Source organism: Colossoma macropomum, unplaced genomic scaffold (genome assembly GCF_904425465.1).
Source record: "Colossoma macropomum unplaced genomic scaffold, Colossoma_macropomum, whole genome shotgun sequence".
Taxonomy (NCBI): domain Eukaryota; kingdom Metazoa; phylum Chordata; class Actinopteri; order Characiformes; family Serrasalmidae; genus Colossoma; species Colossoma macropomum.
The window spans coordinates 48,636,500-48,656,786 of NW_023494787.1; the positions used below are offsets into that span (position 1 = coordinate 48,636,500).

Sequence of the window (20,287 nt, forward strand, 5' to 3'; positions counted from 1 at the left end):
GCTCTGTACAGGCCACTGGATTTCCTCCACACCAAACTCCTCAAATCATGTCTTTATGGAGCTGGAACAGTGGGGTCTTCCCCAAACTGTTCCCACAAAGTTGGAAGCATATAAGTCTAAATTGTTTTTGTGTGCTGCAGCATTAATACTTCCCTTCACTGGAACTGGAGTTTTTTTATGCAGTTCTTGTGCTGATGTTACTTCCAGAGGCAGTGTGAGTGACGCAGCAGAGGATTCAGGTGATTTTTAGCACTCGGTGGCCTTGCCCTGTGAGTTTGCATGGTCTCCTGCTTCGTGGTTGAGCTGCTGGTGCTCCTTAATGCTTCTATTTCACAATAATAGCACTTACAGTTGTCCGGGGCAGATCTGGCAGGGCAGGAATTTCACAAACTGACTTGTGGCAGAGGCGGCATCCTATAACAGTCCCATGTTTAAAGTCACTGAGCTCTTCAGTACGACCCTCTACTGCCAGTGTTTGTCTATGGAGGTTGCAAGGCTATGTGCTTGACTTTATACACCTGTTACCAATGGATGTGGCTGAAACACATCAGCTTAGCAGTTAGGAGGGGTGTCCACATATTTTTGGCCATATAGTGTACCTTCACATTCAAATGAATTCTCTTAGCTATCCGTTTTAAATCCAGGAAACTTGGCATCCTAGCAAAGTACACATCTTAGCTAAAGGTAATGCTTCTTGCCTCAGGGGCTTGTTTGAGGATTCACTAAGCAGTCCCATAAGCAGGACGTCTGGCAGTAAACCCAGTCACATACCAGTGGTGTTGACTCGAGTCATACGACTTGGACTTGAGTCCAACTCGAGTCACAAATTTAACAACTTGAGACTTGACAGGAGAAAATCGAAAAAGACATGCAACTCGACTTTGACGTTAACACCAATCACTCGGACTTTGACTCGGACTTCAGCTTTGTGACTCAGAAAGACTCGAGACCCAAAGTGGAAGAAACATGGAGAGAGTCTGACTGCAGACTGCTACACTGTGGGTTACTTTTCATGTGAATGGATTCGGTTCCTGCCGTAAATCTGATATACAGCAACATCGTCCGTTACTGTGCCTATGTTCAATTTATTTTCTTTCAGAAGACAAGAAAAGCATTAGAGCTCCAGTTCGCCTCCATTAGCTGGAAACAAGCAAAGCATCAGCAGCATCAATGCAGCCTCGCTCAGCACTTTTACTGGAGAAACTCACCAGGTGAACTGACCACTTTCCTCACAGCAGCAAAACAAAAGAAACACAGCGTCTCTGTTTGACTGATTTTAACAGCTTCTGCAGGTAAAACAAGCGCAGCATTTGCCATGAAGCTGAAGTTGACTTGTTATTCGCCAGCTTCGTATTGGAATTTGCTATTCCACCTTAAATGGTGCAGCGGTTAGGCACCGGAAATGTCTGTCTGTCTGTCTGCCCTGCGATGGACTGGCAACCTGTCCAGGATGTATCCTGCCTTCCGCCCAATGACAGCTGGGATAGGCTCCAGCACCCCACCGCGACCCAGAAGGATAAGCGGTTTAGATGATGTATGTATGTATATAATATAAAGCTATAAACTATGGCTATAGTACTGTTACCATTATTCAGAGTTATGGCCTTAAATTAGCAAAGAATGCAGATTGACTTGTTTAGGACTCAAAGTTTAGGACTTTTGACTTGGGACTCGACTTGAGACTCGCCTTGAATCGAGACTCAACTATCTTGACTTGGGACTTGTGTGTCAGGACTTGAGACTTACTTGTTACCTGCAACTTAGTGACCTCTGTCACATACCACTCTTCAGTTCCAAATTTGAAACTTTCTATTGCCAGCGCCAGTCAGTCGCCTCGACTCAGATGTTCTTTTTCCATTTCCACCATCACTGCCAGCCACCTGAGTGCTTCTTCACCTTCTTTGCACTCCAGAGAGCAACTCTGGTAACACCAACGACGAGTTGCGCCATTGAACAGGCACGCAGCGAGTCGCTCGCAACTCATGTTCAGTCGAGTGCCAGGATCAAAGTGGGTTATTTAATATGGGCTCACTGGCATGGCAACAAGGGGCGGCAGATGGTGTTTTCATTAAAAGAATGCGCCTGACAAAAGAATAAACCGACTGACTTCGTTTGCGCGCCCTCGCTGCACTTATCACGTTACACCATTTACCGGTGCCGCCGCGGACAAACATGCACAAACAAGAAGCCGGAGTGGAGTCGCCCGGTGTCCTGCCCCCTCTGGAAAGGACATTCAGGCATGGACAGGTCTTTTTATGAACTTAATATACAAATGACAACCGGCATTTCAGCCTAATCAGTTTGCCGGTTTGAGATTGATTAAAACGATAGCTTGCGCAGAAGATGGACGCTGACCTCCTTTCAACCTCTAATGTAATCTGGATGATTAGAAGAGGCAGACGTCATGCACCTCTAACTGATTAAAAAACAAAGGTTTTCAAAAAAAGAGCAATATCTCACCAAAAGACACTCTCCATCTCGGAGGAAAAACAGGACAACTGGGTTCCCAAAGGTTTAAACAACATCACACGTGCAGACACTGTACGATCGCTGCCTTGTGTTGCACCATCAAATGCTTTTCAAAACTACACAGTGATAAACAATTCAAAACTATAGTAATAAACTATATTGTACTTATTCTAAACACAGTGTGATGAATGTTACGCTGTATTGTATTTGTTTTAAACAGTGTGATGAACATTAGTCTTTACAGTAAGGTACAGTTTGATGATAGTATGATATTGTGTGTGTTCTAAACATAGTGTGATGAATGTTAGGCTGTACTGTATTTGTCTTAAACAGTGTGATGAATGTTAGTCTATATAGTAAGCTATAGTTTAATGATGCTACACTACATTGTACTTATTCTAAATACAGTGGGATGAATGTTACGCTGTATTTGTTTTAAACAGTGTGATGAATATTAAACTATATTGTGTGTCTTAAACAATGTGATGAATGTTAGACTATATTGTATGTGTTTTAAAAAGTGTGATGAATATTAGATTATATTGTATGTGTTTTAAACAGTGTGATGAATGTTAGATTATATTGTATGTGTTTTAAACAGTGTGATGAATGTTAGGCTGTATTTGTTTTAAACAGTGTGATGAATAATAGACTATATTGTATTTGTTTTAAACAGTGTGATGAATATTAGACAACTGCATTTGTTTTAAACAGTGTGATGAATATTAGACTATATTGTGTGTTTTAAAAAGTGTGATGAATATTAGACTATATTGTGTGTGTTTTAAACAGTGTGATGAATATTAGTCTAAATTGTGTGTGTTTTAAACAGTGTGATGAATATTAGGCTGTATTTGTTTTAAACAGTGTGATGAATATTAGACTATATTGTGTGTTTTAAACAGTGTGATGAATGTTAGGCTGTGTTTGTTTTAAACAGTGTGATGAATATTAGACTATATTGTATGTGTTTTAAACAGTGTGATGAATATTAGGCTGTATGTGTTTTAAACAGTGTGATGAATATTAGGCTGTATTTGTTTTAAACAGTGTGATGAATATTAGACTATATTGTATGTGTTTTAAACAGTGTGATGAATATTAGACTAATTTGTATTTGTTTTAAACAGTGTGATGAATATTAGACTATATTATTTGTGTTTTAAACAGTGTGATGAATATTAGACTATATTATTTGTGTTTTAAACAGTGTGATGAATATTAGACTAATTTGTATTTGTTTTAAACAGTGTGATGAATATTAGGCTGTATTTGTTTTAAACAGTGTGATGAATATTAGACTATAGTGTATGTGTTTTAAACAGTGTGATGAATATTAGACTATAGTGTATGTGTTTTAAACAGTGTGATGAATATTAGACTATAGTGTATGTGTTTTAAACAGTGTGATGAATATTAGGCTGTATTTGTTTTAAACAGTGTGATGAATATTAGTCTAAATTGTATTTGTTTTAAACAGTGTGATGAATATTAGTCTAAATTGTATTTGTTTTAAACAGTGTGATGAATATTAGACAAAATTGTATTTGTTTTAAACAGTGTGATGAATATTAGATGAAGTTGTATTTGTTTTAAACAGTGTGATGAATATTAGACTATATTGTATTTGTTTTAAACAGTGTGATGAATATTAGGCTGTATTTGTTTTAAACAGTGTGATGAATATTAGACTATAGTGTATGTGTTTTAAACAGTGTGATGAATATTAGGCTGTATTTGTTTTAAACAGTGTGATGAATATTAGACTATATTGTATTTGTTTTAAACAGTGTGGTGAATATTAGGCTGTATTTGTTTTAAACAGTGTGATGAATATTAGACTATATTGTATTTGTTTTAAACAGTGTGGTGAATATTAGACTATATTGTATTTGTTTTAAACAGTGTGATGAATATTAGACTATGTTGTTTTTGTTTTAAACAGTGTGGTGAATATTAGGCTGTATTTGTTTTAAACAGTGTGATGAATATTAGACTATAGTGTATTTGTTTTAAACAGTGTGATGAATATTAGGCTATATTGTATTTGTTTTAAATAGTGTGATGAATATTAGGCTATATTGTTGTATTGCTTTTCTTTAAGAGTCACACAGTTTATGAAGCTCCTCAAACTCTTGCTGTAGCTGTCGCTTTGCCCTCAGCTCATGAAATAAGCACAAGATACAAGAAAACTATAGTATCATAGCAAACCACAATCTAATATGACATCATATTTTCTTTTAGCTGGCAGTATCTGTTTGAAAACTGTTCAGGCCACCCATAGCACAGCATGCTCCGGGTGATGACTCAGGCAGTATTATTCCAGCAGACTGGACCTGCTCCTGTTAGCAGGCTGACTGAGCCGAGAGCCTCTTTGGCAGCACGGATTACATCTTAGCCCTGATTTGGAGCCAGTACAGCCTTTAATCTACCAACCTCTCAAATCAGTAGCGAGCTAAGGCAAACTGATCTCAGATAAGTGCTTATTCTTCAGGGATGAGCCAATGTCTCCAACTTGTGAGCATGTTTCTGTGCATCCTCAGTGAAGTGAATGAATTACATGCAGTGGACAGTGAGATATAAACAGCCCAAAGTGACTCATATGGGAAAGAGTGCATGTATGGAGCAACAGAGGCAAACTGTTCTTACCAGACAAAGCTGGAAACCTTCAGTCCTGCCAGGATTGAGGAGCACTGGTCCCTCCACACATGAAAATCTGCAGTGGAGACAAGAGAGAGAACCTGAGCTCAGAACGTGGCCCTTCCATGTAAATATAGCACAGCCTACAGTGGGTTAATGAAATGTACTTTAAAGATATGGTTGAAAGAGAGACAATACATGTCTACAATATAATGACATACTGTAAACTGTGATATGCCAGCAGGTATAATCTGTCCTATGCTTTCACAACATGATGGAGATGCCTTTGAGTAAAGCTCACTACCCTGCTTCTGTTGTGGCAACTTAGCACTGCGACATTTGTCCACTACCATTCAAAATTTTAAATCTTTTGTTATTGTAATAATTTGTTATTTTATATGCAGTAATAACTTACACAGTACAGATTTAACTTGTATAAACTAGACCAGGGTTTCTTAACCATTTCCACCTCAATGCCCACCTATTTATCACTGGAAAGCATGAAGGCCCAAACGAAAACAAAACTTTTTTACTAAAAAATTGAAGTTGTGTTTGAGAGCCAACCCCCACAATGTTAAGTATATAAGAAAACAAAAGATCTCAACAGAATGGAGGAAAATGAAGTGGAATTTTTCTACAACATACGGATCCCTGCTGGTGACATCTCATTTAAATAAAAGTAACGTGTGGCCATGATTTCTTAAAGAGATCCCAATGTGTGGCCACAACTTAGTAAGGCATGGGAACGAGATAATTAAGTCGTGGCCACGACTTAGTAAGGCCTGGGATGGGAACGAGATCATGCCTTGCTAAGCCGTGACCACGCATTAGTATCTTGTTCTCATGCCTTACTAAGTCGTGGCCATGCATTAGGATCTCATTCTTATGCCTTACTAAATCCAGGCCATGACTTAATTATCTTGTTCCCATGCCTTACTAAGTGTGGCCATGTATTATTTTTATTTATACAGGATTTCACCAGCGGGGCTCTGTAACAACACCGCTTTTTGCACCAGTCACTCACCAGATGTCTAAAATGTTGGGGTGGGGGGTGTGGGGGGGTATTTTGTTTCTAGAGGCAGGGGTCAATAAACTGGCCAAGGCTTTGTGCACCACTTTTGCAGGGCTTCTATTAACATTGTTTACCGTTTGAAAACATTTTATAATTGAGTCAAATATTTTTTCACTGATTGTTATCACAAAGTGAAATCACTAGCCCACTACGGACCACCACTGGCTCTTCAGTATCAGTTCGAGGACCACCAAAGGGTGCTTGACCCAGTAGCAACCCTGAACTAGACACTAAAGGGTATTTTCAGATGTTCTACCTAGCATTTCAGCTCTTTACTGTAAACTGTCCGACTCTTTAATTATCTGTTTACAATATATTTTTGTCGTTACATTTCACAAGGTTTGATCACCACTTCTCAAACGTGAGGTACTCTCTGGGGCTGTATGATGACAATAGGTCATCACTAAGACGGTCCCAACTGCTAACCCGGTCGTAGCTGAGACCAGAGGTGCTGCTGCACCAACCAAAGTTACACCTGGACATGAGTAAGACCGGCCTTAGGTGTGCATGTTCATGTGAAAGCATATGTAGCAATGATGGCTGTTAAGCAGCCTGGGTTACTAAGCAAAACTGCTGAGTTCATATCTAATACTGGACATTTACAAACTGATGCTAACAAAACTAAAAAAGCAGAAGTGACTTCACCAACAGTGAAACCTGCCTATTGAACAATGCCTTCAAAGGCCAGGCCCAAAGTTTTACTACACACTTCTATAACCCAAGAATAGCTCAGCCAGTTTGCATCTAAGTCCTTGTAGCTACTGAATAATAAGCTTACACTCTTAATAAAGATGGTTTTTCAAGGGTTCTAGTGAAAAAATGGTTCTATATAGAACCATTAACTCTCAAAGAACCCTTCTCATGATTAAAGGGTTCCGCTATTATTATGATACGACCTTGTTCTAATAGAAGAACCATTTTTGGTGCTATACAGAACCGTTTTCAAAAAGTTTCTATAAAGAACCATCTACAGCACATTCTCCATCAGTTTGAACAACACTTTCATGACGCAAAGAACCCTTTAGTCATCATCATCATCATCATCGTTAACCGCTTAGTCCAGATAGGGTCGCGGTAGCAGTTGGGAGAGCAGAGAATCCCAGGTGACCCCGTCCCCTGCAACTTCCTCCAGCTCATTCCCGGGGACCCCAAGCCGCTCCCAGGCCAACTTGGAGATATAATCCCTCCAGCGGGTCCTAGGACGACCCCGGGGTCTTATTCCGGTAGGCCGTGCCTGGTACACCCCCATCCGGATCAGATGCCCGAACCACCTCAGCTGGCTCCTCGCAATGCGGAGGAGTAGCGGCTCTACTCCGAGCTCCTCCCGGATGGCCGAGCTCCTCACCCTATCAAATAGAGTGTAGCCACCACCCTGTGAAGAAAGCTCATTTCTGCCGCTTGTATTCGCGATCTCATTCTTTCGGTCATTACCCACAGCTCATGACCATAGGTGAGGGTCGGGATGTAGACCGATCGGTAAACAGAGAGCCCTCTTCACCACTACAGTCCGGTACAGCGACCGCATTACTTCTGCCGCCTGTCCCAGCCTGCGGTCGATCTCACGATCCTTCTTCCCATCACTCGTGAACAAGACCCCGAGATACTTAAACTCCTCCACCTGGGGCAGATCCTCTCCCCTTACCTGGAGTGGGCATACCATCCTTTTCCTTTTCCCTTTAGTCATGCAAAGGGTTGTTTAAGTGTTCATGGTTCTATATAGAACCATTTTCTTTACTAAAGAACCCTTGAAGAACCATCTTTGTTCAGAGTGTAGTATGTGAGAAGCCTGGGATTTTAAGGAGTTATAGATTCAGCTTAAATAGACAGTGCAGAGTGGAGTAGCGTGTTTCATCTTTTTGAGCCGTGACCATCCAAAGATTTTTGGGTGGGTGGCCCCTCTCGACCCCTGAAACACCACAGCTCTTCCCGACGTGGATAACAGTTCTGGAAGAACATCTCAAGTCAAGTCAAAGTTTATTTATATAGCGCTTTTTACAACTGGTGTTGTCACAAAGCAGCAAATCCAGGTCCGAGCCCCCATGAGCGTCGCCAATGGCAACAGTGGCATGGAAAAATCTCTAAAAGCAAGAGGATGAAAACTTGAGAGGACCTAAGACTCAGAAGGGGAACCCATCCTCCTCCGGTCAACACCAGATAGCAAAACAATAACACGAGCAAAATGAACAGAGAATTAAGTTTGACCATTAGTATAAATATAAGACACGGAAACGAGGAAAAGCAGGTGAATCAAGGCTGTGATGAAATACTTTGAGTCTGTGCAACAGCATCATCATCAGGAGGGTCAGTGCTGTGCAGGTAAGGTTTGCACAGCGATGTTCAGCAGTTGTGCGGCTCTATGGTGGTCAAACTGGTCTCTGCAGTCTGCTTCTGCTGTAAACTCGTTACACTGCTATCTCAGCTGTGACTTGTGGTATGATCAAGGCGAGTGCCGAACACACATAAGAAAATAAGAAAAAGGTATTTATGATCTTAAACAAAACTACAGCTATTCACTTTGGTTTTATCTAGAGTTTTCAAAAGTGGAGGAATAGTTGCAGACAGAACCTTCTAACCACGCTGCTGCTCTTTCTGTGCTGCAACACGCGTCTCTGACTGGCATGGGGTGCAGCAGCACCTCGACAAGCAAAGAACTAACTTGGTTACAGGCCTAGAAGAGGTCTAGAACAGGGGTCGGCAACCCAGATGTTGTCCTTTCAACAAAAATCAAACCGCCTTGAGAGCCACAGCATTTTATGTCCATTTTACCATCTTGGCTGTAAATCTGTCTCAGTATGTGCTGATGTACTAGTATAGGCTAAAAATATAAACTAAAACACAGACTTACTTTGCTCTGCTTTAAGCTTTAGCTCAGCTATAGCTGCTTTTCTCGCATCTCCGGCAGGAAACTTTTCCACAAAAGTAGAACAGTTTCTCGTAAAATGCCTCTCAATGTTCGAGTTTTTATAAGGCTGAAGTTGCTTCTCATTCACCAGCTTCTTGTTTGGATTTTCCTGTTCCACCTTAAATGGTGCCTGAGGCGCCAGAATGTAACTGCTGCACGATTTAAGGTGGAACAGGGGAATTTGAATGAGAAACTGACTTCAGCTTTGTGACTTTTTAGTGTTTGTCAGTTTCTCATTGCAAATTAAACGTATCAGGAAACCAGCTGGAGTGATTATAAACGCAAATAAGTCCATTCATCTCCAAATTATCAATATTTGTCTTAAATGTTTCTCTCTGTCTTTTCGTTACCGGCTAGCTAGGTGAGACTGTTGTCTGTGTTGCTATGGTGACCAGCAGTCTGCGCTGATCTTCAGGGTTAAAGGGTGAATTAGCAGTTCTACACTAACTCCAGAGTTTAAGACCATTTATTGTTAAACTGTGTTGAACGATCAGCAGAGCTTTATTTTACTGTAAAGGAGGATTATTTTATTTTTACCTACAAATCTGATTCAGCTGTGGAGCCACAACAGGGCAGTAAAAGAGCCGCATGTTGCCGACCCCTGAGCTAGAATTTACGCTCCCATATTGAACTTATGATTAGTTGTTGCAACAGTCTTGAAGTAACGCCCAGAAACTTAGAACCGACTTGACCAGGCATAAGTCCTGTTGGTGCAACCAGCCCCTGGAAGTTAACTTTAGAATACAATGACGTTCTTCATCTTTCTCAGTCACTTTAGAATCTTCCACAGAATCTCTTCTCTCTTTTTAAAGCTTTCCAGCTCATGAATAATCATTTGAAAGCTGTGAAACTTCCCAGGACCAGCACACTGAATTCATTTTATGCATTGCCTGAAACCAAATTAGCTGTACACTGTTGAAAACTCCGATTCCAAACTTCCAAAAACAGAGTGTGATTGTAGGCACGTCCTAAAAATGATGTGACGAGCCGCTAAAGCCCACTGGGTTAATACAGCCTTAACATGTACACGCACGCCACCAGCTGCGGGTGACCTTTCCTGCTCAACTTCTCCCCTCAGCGGTACCAGTATCTGTTATCCTCTGCCATGCTTCACATGGAACAAGCCGCACTGTTCCCAGCACAGGAAGAGGCCAGGGTCCCTCAAGGACCTCTCCCGGCTCATTAGGCTCACATCCAACCACAGAGAGGATTTAACCCCGATGGCTCTACTTGGCACAGTCAAGTGGGCGAGGAGGCTTCTGTCACTAGAGACCAGAACCGGGGATGTAACATGACTCTACCCCAGCGGCAGCTCTGCTGCTACGCCTGTAAACCGAGAGGGTAAATGACGCCACAGTTTACATGGATACGTGTCGTAGTGCTACAGCACTGAATGTAAAAACACTGAAAGGAAGACTGTTTACAGAGCTGTTTACTCTGTACTGGAGCTGTTATGGTGTCACAGTGAGTCACAGTGTATGATCGGACAGTAACCGCTGACTATTTCAGAACACAGATTAAAATGCATTTCTGTCTATTGACCAGGTTATCATACACCGTAACACTGTAGCCCTGATGCTCCTGAGAACATATTTGAGGTTACACAGAATGTCTGATGCACGAATTCTGCTGATGCAGACTTCAGGCAAAAATGCTAGCATGGCAAACAATGAATGAATCCGACTAGCATGTCCTCTGGCTATGCACTACAATGTACAACAGATAATTTAGCTCTGCTTTGCTCAGATAACTTGGCAAACTGGCTCCAAACTCAGACACCACTTAGATATAAGATATAACATGTACAAATTAGAAATGAGATCATCCTCTTGCACAAGGAAAGAGAAAAAGTGAAAAAAAAACAGGATTTCCCAAAGCTGCAGTTCAAAAACTGAAAGCTACAGAGAAAACAGGGCTCCTAACAACCACCTGGAAGAGCTGGTAGACACCAAAACTGCCCCCATCAGATAAACAGCACTTAAAGCTTTCATCTCTGAGAGAGAGGAGAAAATCAAGCTGCTTCAGATCTGAAAACATCCAGGTGTTTCTGTCCATCCTTCCACTGTGAGAAGACGACTCTATGGGTCTCCACCACAAAAAAACTGTACATTGTCAAGTAAAATGATCTGAAATACAGTCAAGAAATGTAACATTTCTCTGGTTGAGATTGTTGTAAGCTTAATTTAAGATTATTTAACTTATTTCTAGACATTTTCTACTTGTTTTAAGTAATTTTTAAGTTTTTAAATTTATCACTATATTGGCAGATAATTGCTTGTTTTAAGAAATGAGCTTGAAACCAGCTAAATTATCTGCCAGTACAGTGAGATAATTTTACTAAAATGACCTAAAACAAGTAAACCATTTCTGGAAATAAGCTAGATAATCTTATAGTAAGTGCACAGCCATCTCAAAATGGGAAACATTAGATATATCGACTAGATTTAAGATCATTTCACTTGACAAGATACTATTTTTTTGCAATCTGAAAAGATGTGTAGCTGTCAAAAAGCCCTTACTGAGAAAACTTAAAAATTGCTTAAAAATTGCACATCTGACTTAAAAATTGCACATCTGACTTGTGGATTAAAGAGTCAAAATTTGAAATTCAGATTACTTTATGAGAAGCGGAAAACGCTAAACCAGCTTCTGAGACTGAACTTTGGAGGTGAGTCTGCAGATTCTTTGAGGAACTGAAAGTGAGTCTCCTGAAAAGAATGGAAGCTGGAATAAAGGTGAAGAGAGACTCACTGAACACTCAAAACAGCTGAGATTAGATGTAGTTGTTGAGGTTTCAGTGTAATTTCTTCCTAAAAATGCTTTTTCCGAGGCTTGTACTTGTACGTGTACTTAACTGTTTTGACTGGAAAATACATAAATGAAGGTCTCTGACTTTTGCACAGTACTGTACACTGGGTGCTCTGCATCACTGTCCGGTCCAGAGACAGAGCAGATGGCGAGTCATTTAATTAGTAAAGCCTATATCAAAAGCAGATATGATAGGGGACTGTGGGAATGTGTCTCTCGAAGCTTTTACAACTAATAACGTGGGAGGAATGAAATGCAAGCAGCACGAGGGGAGAGAGAGAGACAGAGAGAGAGAGAGAGAGAGAGAGAGAGAGAGAGAGAGAGAGAGAGAGAGAGAGAGAGAGAATGTTAGCATGGAAAAAGAAAGACTGTTTGTTTATTTGCTATCTCCATACAATCGTTTACAACAGGCTTTGTGTCCAGACCTTCTCCATTGTTATACTGTGTAAGCCAGTGACCGACAGCCTGATGTCTCTTCATACGTGTGTAGGCATGTGTGCAGATTAAGATAATCAGCAGGGTAAGTGTTCTCCATCTGCATTTAGAGAATGCACCTAATGCACAGGCAATTAACAGTAAACAGAGTTTTTTCATGCGAGTGGATCAGCCAATTATAAGACAAATGGCAATTATTTTAGATTTCCTAATTAATCTCCTACATTATAATGGAAATATGATATGCAGAGACACTGAGATGCAACGGCATGAATCAACTCAATAAATTATCGTGACCCACACTGACTGTGAAACTTGCTTCGTTCGTTTGTTTATGCTTTTAAGCTGTAGAGTCGTGTGCAAAAGTTTTGGCACCCCAGCCAAATTCCGTCGCGGACTCCTCTGCCCACTTTAACGCACAATGCCTTTTTAATTTGCTTAATTTTCCGTTTTATTTTTTTTCCAATATGTAAATCACAGCTAATAAACTGAAAGTGTGCATTAAAACTTGCAGAAAACAATTTGCTTTTTTTTCCAATATGTAAATCTCAGCTAATACACAGAAATTATGCCCTAAAATTCACAGAAATTTGCTTTTAAAAATGAAGTGTGCTCTCTGTGGAGAGTGTGTTTGTGTATTTTCACTTAGAAAATCAATAAAGTGTTATATGACAAGGAGTGTTGCTTCTGGGGGCCCTGAAAGAATTTACTACTGACCTCTAAATTAAGAACAATGTTGGTCATTTTGATTGAGAGATTACAGCTATTTGGTGTTACTTTTTTTGGATTTCAGTTTGGTGGACTATACAGGAAGAAACAAACTACAGCTGCTTTGCGGCTCATCTCTCAAGCCAGAACCACCTACTATGACACGAAGAAAAACCAATCACAGAGCTCTGTTTTTGTGTGTTACAAAATGTTTTCTGCATGCTGCGTGCAGTTACATATTTCCACCAGAGAGGGGAAATTTATTTCGGTTTTTGATTTTGTCCCCGTGCAGCAGCGGCCAGAACAAAATAATATCAACCAATAATATCACCAATAACCAACAACCAATCAATAATTCACCACTCCCCACCTATCATCGATAGAAAATGCTCAGCTACTTCAGAGACCCTCCATGATACCGATATAAAAGAAAATGCGATTTCCCTTTCACGCTGACGTTACTGTCGCTACGCTATTAATAGGGTTATTAGACCACATTAGAACAGCCTTGCGTTCAGCTGTGCCGAGAATGAAGTACAATGTCCAACCTGCTGCTGGACCTACTGTGCAACAAGGACACTGCGACACCTACAAGCTGAAATAGGAGTGACAAAGCAGTATGTCTTTCACCTGAGTCTCATTTCATGTCACAACAGTCCTCAGCTTGGGCCACGCCAGCCTCTGAGGTGCTTCAGTAATTGCTTTGAACTGAGGTGCTGGCTGTTTGAACGGGGGCCCGTGGGTGTCTCCCCACCGCTTTCCCAGCCTTTTCTCCTCTCCTCTCCAACAGTTGCCATGGTGATGGAGTTATATCTGGAAGGCTGAACACAATATTTGGCAGCGTTTTTCCTCATGAACTCATTAGTACTTTGAGCTGGTGAAGCCAGAGCATAAAGAAAGGAAGTAATGTTGCATTCACACATTACATAAAGATCTAAGAAAGTGTCTAAGGAAGCTTTGTAGACCTTTCGTATGACCTCTCGCTAAAGGCTGAGGACTTTTCTCATGAACTCATTAGTGCTTGGAGCTGGTGCGGCTAGAGCGTGAAGAGAGGAGTGTATAAAAGTGTTGCTTTCTTTGTAAAGCTGGGTCTTACGGTCTCAACCGTGAGTTCACCACGTCTTTTTCCACACAGCGATTTGACATTAGCTAAAGGAACCAAATTTATTTGTATAGCACTTTCTAAAACGGGCGTTGCCACAAAGCAGCTTTACAGAAAATCCAGGCCCAAGCCCCAAACAAGCGCCGCCAAGGGCGACAGTGACAAGAAAAACTCCCTAAGAGCAAGAGGAAGAAACCTCGAGAGGAAGCAAGACTCAAGATTGGTTCAAAAGGGGAACCAATACTCCTCTGAAAGACAGCAAAACAATCATATAGAAAGAGCAAGACCACAAATATTCAACAGTGGAAGATAAGAAACGAGCCGGTCAATACAGAGAAGCGTTCAGATTAACCAAAGATACCCAGTGGCTGCTGTTAGAAGCATCTCAGAGTAACAAACAAGAAGCAGATCGATTAAAACCAGTGACTACAGCTAGAAGCATTTCAAAGCAATGCAAAAGCTGAGTGACTTGGTAGCAGTTTTATCAAACAAACGCATCTGCTTGAACAGTTTCACATGGCCTATAGCCGGGAGGAAGAGCGCTAGGCCGCTGGCTCCAAGTCCCGCACTTTTTTTCTGTTCTGGGAAGCAGGAAAGTTTCCAAGAATTCGGCTGGAGTGGAGACAGCCGGCATGTGCTTGCAACTGAGTCTCCGAGGGAGTCGGCAGTAAAACTCAAATGCAACCGGAGTGACTTTGAGAGGCCTCACCCTAACCTCTGCGCCTCATACTGCACCGAAACCCAACACAGAGCTGGCACAGTGGTGGGAGGCTGGACCATGATTCCATCCCGAAATACTGCTGAAGTACACGCTGGCTTCAGCTCAGGAGCCCTGGACCCTCTCCATTATAGCGCCAAGCAAATGTGTACGTTGGCTTCAAATAGAGAAATCTCACACAGTTAAACTGGAACAGAGAGAGTGAGAGAGAGAGAGAGAGAGAGAGAGAGAGAGAGGGAGAGAGGGAGAGAGAGAGAGAGAGACAGAGAGAGAGAGACAGATAGAGAGACCGAGAGAGAGAGAGAGAGCGAGAGAGAGAGACCGAGAGAGAGAGACCGAGAGACAGAGGGAGAGAGGGAGAGAGAGAGAGAGAGAGAGAGAGACAGAGAGTGAGAGGCAGATAGAGAGACAGAGAGGGAGAGAGAGAGCGAGAGAGAGAGAGGGAGAGAAAGAGAGAGAGAGAGGGAGAGAAAGAGAGAGAGAGAAAGAGAGAGAGAGAGAGAGAGAGAGAGAAAGAGAGAGAGAAAGGGTCTGCTCGCAGTTATGACCACTTATTAGTGGACGGTATGCTGGTTAAAATTCTTCTTATACCGCAATGCCGCAAATAAACACAAATAATGAGACATAAAAGCAGTGCAAACCGTGCTAATGTTAGCCTGTTTAGCATGTTTTGGTCACATCATGCCCCCCTTGGAACTATAAGGTTCTATCTGACATTTTTGTCAAAATTGAGTTATTCACATGTTCTTATTATGTGACAACATCTTAATATTATGTGAGGTGTTTTTTAACCCGTGTGTGGTGTTCAGGTCTGTGGGACCCATTTTCACTGTTTACCAAAAGAAAAGAAATGATGTGATTTATTATTATCTCAACCTCAGATTCTTGTCCTTTGCTCATTTCCTGTGAAGAACATATAAAATAACCCATTTTCAGTGTCTTCACTCTGTTCACCCCCCACACATTTATATTACACATGTGGTGCTGGGCTGAAACTGCGGGGAGTAAAGGTGTGGAGGTGCTGTGTCCTTCACTCTGTTCTCCTCCTACATGGCCTGCTGTTAGTGTGTTTGTATATGTGTGTGTGTGTGTGTGTGTGTGTGTGTGTGTGTGTGTGTGTGTTTGAGGGTGGACAACATGGACAGGCTGCTGACTGGCTACAGCTGCTAAAGGAGAACCCTACGCTGGACACTTGTGATATTTTAAACATGTGGTATTTTTACATAAATTGTTATGGCTGTATTGATTTAAAAACAATAATGCGGTGGGTCCACCAGACCACCGAGTAACAAACACATCAACACCACACAAGGGTTAAGATGTCTGCATTTTTGGACTCTTTATCTAGAAAAAAAAAGGTTCTGTCTCCAAAGTCAAATTCTAACTTAGTTCTATAAGGTTCTATCTGCGAGCCAATCAGCACTTCGAATACACACAAGAGGACCAATCAGGTTCTGCTTCTTTGTCATGTCCCTGCTCTGCTTAGTGACTGCAGGAAAAGTTAATAAAACTTTATGAAACATGAAAACGTTTCTGAAACTCTGCCTGTCGTCTTACAGCTCTTTAAAAAGTCTTGTTGTCTTAAATTTTATAAATATTAAGCCATAAAGGTGATTAAATAGTGACCATTTGAACTGATGGGGTCTTAATTACAACATAAACATTATTAAATTCCTCCATCCATCTTTTCTTTTTCTTCTTTCCCCCAAAATAAGACATTTTGGCTCTTTAGAGTCAAATTTCTGATATAAAACAAAACCTCACACTGTCTTTAGACTGACCAGCTACACTGACCAGCTGGGACAGTTTATTACAGTAGCTGCTGTCTAACCTACAAGACACTTCTAAACTAATGGTTCCTACCTAAAACTGACCTCTGCACTGGACAAAGTATTTAACACTGACCCTCATACTTAATCTACAAGGCTTTTTTTGAATAACAAAAAGATGATTTGTCCTAAAACAGGAAATAAATGTCATAAAAAATAAATTCATAATACAGATAAACGTCATAACATTGTTGAAAGCAACACAAACTTTGTTTTAAGACAAATTATGAGTATAAACTGTTTGTGTTCCTTGAAATCATTGCTTCTTTTCCTGTTTTGTCAGATAGAACCTTATAACTCAAGCAGAAAGTGAGTTCTCAGGATTAGAAGGTTCTGTCTGCATTTGACCTGTTCCAAAAAACTAATTTACAAATGTGATATTGATTTTATACATCTAGAAAACATTCAGTGTGTCTGTCATTGCTATGTGTGAAAGAGACGTTCCACATATCAGTTTTTTTCTATTTGGAATGCAAATTCTTTGAAGCTCAATATCTCAGAACTGCTCAGAACGCAGACAGAACCTTATAATTCCAAGGGGACGACATATCAAATGAAACTGAAAACACAGCGGACCCTCGATCACCCCTCGCTGTCTAGCCCGTTACATCCGAATTAGTCTGCTCTGTTTTTGAGGCAGCAGATAGAGGAAAGGCTGGTCTTTTTGGGGTTAATCTCAGCATAACATGGACACATGGTTTCCTCTTTCCTCTCGTACCATCTGAGGAGCCTCCTGACTCAGTCAGCTGCATCAGACAAGGCCACGGTTTCATAGCCTCGTGTGTTGTGTGTGAAACAAGCGGAACATCAGCTGGCACTGAAGTGTAAGACTTCAGAATGAGCTGAGTAAGCAGACAGAGCTGAAGCAGGCTTCTCATTCAGATCTCCTGTTCCACCTTAAATGGTGCAGCACTTACATTCCGGTATCTGTATATGCCACTATATAACTGCCCCACCGTTTAAGGTGGAATGGAAAATTTTAACAAAAAGCTGGCGAATAAGAACCCAATTTCACGTGACATGAACATTTACGACTGTTTCTTGCCAGACCCAAGCCAACGAATGTTAAGGCCAAAATTAAAATTTGTGGCCAGAATAATGGAAACATATTTATATTTATCGGTTATACACTACACCTACAATTAACACTCATGCTTCAGTACCAAAAATCAGTCAATGTTGCTGTGAAAAAGGAAATATGGATAAAAAATGTTGGTCCTGTAAGACCACGGTCGATTACCAGATGTGCCGGTTTTCTGTAATACAGTATCCCACGATATTAAATATGCATGGTAACATTATTGTGGACACTTTGCATTTTATTCAAACAAGTTGCAGTTTGACCTGAGACGTTTTAGAAATGTAGTGCACCCATTCACTGTTAGCTTGATGCTAACATGCAATATGAAATCTCATATTCATGCTAGCATAAAATTAGCATTATTGTTATTTTTAATAATCAAAGGCTACTAATAAAGTCACCGATATAAAGGTTTAAATAAATTCAAATAAAGGTATTTTTGGGTGACAAAGTGCAGATTATGCCATTTGCTTATGCTTTATTTTACACTGATAGTCCTGTATGATAATGATTCACAGAGAACATCATTACATGGACAGTGCTTTTTTAATATGGCAGGTTTACAAGGCCCGTCAGACAAGACCAGAAATCAAATTAAAAACTTCCCCATAAAACACTTAAGAAAACAAGTAAGACGATGAATAACTGCAGCAAATGCCAGATTTCTCAATATTACGTCTCCTAAATCCACCAGGGGGCGCTTAGCCTAACTTATCAAGTGACCCCAAAAAGCACACATTGCTCAAACCAGTCACTCTCAGCCTGGGGGGCCACAACTTATAAGATGATAATCAAAAAAAGGTACATAGGCCTGTTCAAACACATCGGTGAGCGATCTGCTGTCATTATAAGCTAAACTAAGCATGACTGTGAAGAAAGGGAAAGTCTGTAAGTGGTGCTGGTGGATGGCTGTGAGAATAACAGCTTATTTCACTACTGTATAATATTATTAGCTTACTACTGTACAAAGCGCCCACATTCAGAGTGTTGGGTGGTCACAAAAGTCTGCCATCTAGAGCAGCTCATTCAGTTACCTCACACGAGAGTTAGTGTAATTCAGCTGTCCTGGGGTTTCAGTCAGGTGATTTTTCTGTTGTGGCCGCCATATTTGGGACCGAATTTCTGGCTTTGTTGCTCCTCACGAGCATAACTAGAGGTGAAAGACGGCTAAAATTACTCTCCTTACTTTAGAAGGGAAAAATGTTTCCTCAACAAAGTTGATTAAATAGGCTGTGATTCTTATACAGTTCCCCCCTGAACTCCTGGTCCCACTTAAACTGGTGGAAAAGCTACCAAATTTGTGTTTTCCTGACATATTTATCTCATACTCAGCCCCTCTCCCTATTCTGGAGTCTCTCAAAGCATTTAGAAGCACAGAAGCCCACCGGCTCTTCACGTCAGGGTGGGTAAAGGATCCCATGGTGTTCATAAAGAGTAGAAAACACTCTGTCATCATAGGAGGGTAACGACATCAGCTAATTAACACAGATGAGATCAATGCTGGCTTTAGATAACTTTAGCTGATGTTAACAGAGAGAGATGAACAGTCGCCCCCTAACGGAGCTGCAGACAGCCGGTATAACTTTACTCTGTTTCTGATTTAAATGAGGTTTGAGTGGAGAAGCATAAACGTTAAATATCAGACTGAATGTCGTGGGTCGGAAAACGACGTCGTGTTTCGACAGACGTGATTCTGTAAGTTTGCTGGTGCAGTTAGTTCAGAGTTCAGCTCCAGTCCTGAAACCCCTGCACAGCATAACCGTGGTTTCCTGGTTAAAATACCTGATATTATTAGCTGATTAATCCCTTCTTGAGCTGAACGGAAAGCACAGCAAATTGAAGTCATTCCCTGATTCAATCCTCAAAATGGCGGCGACTGTACAGTGTGACGTCACGTGAAACACAAGAATAAAGCTGATCCTCTGAGCTGCTGAAAACATGTCAGATGTTTACAAAAATCCCCACACAATTCTAATCAAGGAGAGCAGTGTCATGTTTTTCACACCACCAGTAGTTGTTTGTGGTAATGTTAGTAACTAACTGGAACACTAGGAGCCGCAGCAGAGGCTTAAACATTCAAATATCCATTTTTTCCTTAAATTCGAATGCTGAATTTTATTTTTACGGCTTTAACATTTACTGCTGTTTAAAAAAATTAACATTCATAACATCTCTCCATCTCTAAACTGTAATAAAAGACTAGGTCAGAGGTCAATAATAGGCAGACCGCGGCCCTATAACCGATAAACTATGGAGAATTATTCAGTTTCAGTGGGGTGGTCCTTTTTTAATCGGCGTAGCTTTTCTAGCCTTTGCGGTAGCTTTAGCGGCCCAGGAGACTCACAGACCAATCACATGCGTCGTAAATATCACACGTGACGCTACTCAGCCAATCAGATCTGTGCATTACGATGAGCACTGAGACTCGAGTGAGTGATCCACACACAGGGGAGGGACGAGGCGAGAAACAGCAGTCGGAGAAGAAAGTGAGTCAGAGGGAGGTTATTTTACATGTCGTGCTCT

General features: G+C 41.0%; 1 protein-coding gene across 4 annotated transcripts in view; it reads right to left on the reverse strand.

The window, feature by feature from the left end:
* thrb (thyroid hormone receptor beta) overlaps positions 1-20,287 on the reverse strand; it is a 224,827-nt gene that overhangs the window by 81,277 nt on the left and 123,263 nt on the right. For all 4 annotated transcript variants that reach the window (XM_036567673.1, XM_036567669.1, XM_036567670.1 and 1 more), the window contains one exon: positions 5,119-5,185. The gene's annotated coding sequence lies outside the window, so the exon portion shown is untranslated. The remainder of the gene's footprint in view (positions 1-5,118; positions 5,186-20,287) is intronic.